Source organism: Anopheles coluzzii, assembly GCF_943734685.1.
Source record: "Anopheles coluzzii chromosome X unlocalized genomic scaffold, AcolN3 X_unloc_33, whole genome shotgun sequence".
Taxonomy (NCBI): domain Eukaryota; kingdom Metazoa; phylum Arthropoda; class Insecta; order Diptera; family Culicidae; genus Anopheles; species Anopheles coluzzii.
In genome coordinates this window covers 35,001-37,500 of record NW_026054462.1, presented here as the reverse complement: position 1 = coordinate 37,500, position 2,500 = coordinate 35,001, and the positions used below count along the sequence as shown (strand labels likewise).

Here is a 2,500-nt window from a genome sequence, read left to right as displayed (position 1 = left end):
AGGTACACCCGATGTGACTGCAATCTCTGCCGGTCCATCTGTGGTATCATACATCAGCACACGATTCCTAAAATAATCACCAATGATATCATAAAGATATTTAGGAGTGTTAATTCTCTGTAATGCATTAGCAATCGCCAACCACGAAGCACTGTTAAAAGCATTAGTAACATCTAATGTAACAACTGCACAATACCGTCCACTGTATCGGTTTCTGCTTCTAGCTACCGAAACAATGTCCACTACCCGTTGAATCGCATCAACTGTTGATCGACGACTTCTGAAACCAAATTGGTCGTCGGACAGTCCGTTGACCTCCTCGATGTGTGCATTTAACCGTTGCACTATGATGCGTTCTAGACCTTTACCTGCCCCGTCTAATAGACAAATGGGGCGTACCGAACCCGGTTCCCCTGGTGGTTTGTTCGGCTTCGGTATTAACACCAACCTCTGCCTTTTCCACTCATCGGGGAACTTCGCGTTCTCTAAACAGCCTTGGTAAACCCTACAAAATGCATCGGTTGCAGTCAACATACCAACTTTCAGCGCCTCATTCGGGATACCATCTGGTCCCGGCGCCTTCTTGTTGGGTAGTCTCCTGGCAACCGCAAGAATCTCATCATTAGTAATTCTTTCAAACTCTCGTGGCTGATCAATACGATAATCAGGCCACACCGTGTTTGGGTGAGTAGGAAAAAGCTCGCTCACCACTTCCCTAAACTCGTCTAATGTCATAGTTCGGGGTCCAATCGAACCCTCGGCCACTTTCTTGAACGTATGATATACTATACCAAATGATGCGTTGTTCGCTGTTCCCAGGAACTCTTTCCACTTCCTCTGTCGGGTATGCTTGATCAATCGCTTGAGGGCATTCCGTGCCACCTTGAACTCGTCCCTAAAAGTAGAATAGAGATCAGTATTAAAAGCTCTTTGCGCTAACCGATCGCGGTGTTTGCACTCTTTGCGAAGTGCCTCAATCTCTAGCGTCCACCAAAATGCACTCTTGTTAGGAGTGTACCTCTTACGCTTGGTCATCGTCGCATTACACGCCGTGACAAGTATACGCATTAAGTCTTCGCTTGTTGTGACCTCGGTCTCAAAAGCGGCTTGCATCATAACTTCAAATATGTCTTTGCTAAAATACTTGATGCTCCATCCCGTTATGGGTCGGGACAGATTACGCACGCTTTGCGTCTCAAGATCTATGCGTATCGCACGATGATCCGAGTTCATATAGCTAGATAACACCTCCCACTTAAATGATCTTGCAACTGTTCTGCTCGCAAAAGTAAGATCAACTACAGACGTGCGCCCTGGTCCAACATAAGTTGGGGTGCTGCCGTCGTTCAATAAAATTGCGTCAATCTGCGCAAAGGTTGATAAGACCAACTCACCTCTTCGTTTCTGGGTTTCTCCACGCTCGCCAAGTTGGTTGTTCCAACTTACTGACCAAGCGTTGAAGTCCCCCCCGATAACGAATTTGTGGATACCGGTTACGGCCATTACCGTGTTATCCAACATGATCTGGAACTCTTCCGTACTAAATCTAGGTGGCGCGTAAACGCTAACCACTCGCATATCACCTATGTCAACTATCATTAAACCCTTCAGAGCCTTACTGACTACCTTAACTGGTAAGTCCGCGTTAACCACTACCGCTGCTGTGTTATCGTCATTGCGTAACACTTTGACGTTGGTTGTTGCCAGATACGGATCTGCAATCAACACTATATCCGCAGATTCTTCCCTAATCGTTTGCCACATTAACTGAAATGCAGCATAACTATGATTCTGGTTATGTTGTAGCAACCTAACCATTATGGTCTAATCGTTCGCCTTCGGGGACACATATAACTGCCCGTTGCGTGAGGGTTCTGTGACCTCGTACCGCAATCCAAACACTTGACAGAGTTGGTACAAGCTTGCTTCTTGTGTCCACTCAAACCGCATTTCCAGCACAGATTACTTCTGTCTGGTTCCCTACAATGATAGCTCGTATGGCCTACCTTCCAACACTTATAGCATTTCTGCTCCTCCATTACCTCACGGATATGGCATATCGACCAACCAACTTTCAGCTTTCCCAAATTCAGGAAGCTTTGAAAGTCTGGCAGCGATACGTTGATCCGTGCCCACTGCGTACCGGCCGCGCGGCCTTTCTTCATTTTGATACGATCTATTTCTATCTCGATGTTGAGCTGTGCTTTGACAGACTCCGCAACCTCCTCTGGGGTGGTAATTTCATCGAGATGCATGATCTCAATCATTTTAGAAGGAGCTAGCGTTCTCACTGACGCCTTGCCCTTCACCGCTTCCTTAACCTTTGGGGCAATTGCACTAGCAGAACTACCCTGCTTCAATTCTAGCAACATGCCTCCATTTTGGGCCCGTCGGACCTTAGAGATTGTCTCTCCAACCGATTTAAGAGCATCGGACTGCTTCATTTCCTTGAGCAATTTCGCCAGCTCCTCGGAAGTGCAGTCCGATATCAGCAGAGCCT

At 46.9% G+C, this 2,500-nt stretch overlaps 1 pseudogene; it reads right to left on the bottom strand.

Annotated features, from left to right (window-relative positions):
* Positions 1 to 2,500, bottom strand: part of LOC125907870 (large subunit ribosomal RNA) — a 9,012-nt pseudogene that overhangs the window by 2,964 nt on the left and 3,548 nt on the right.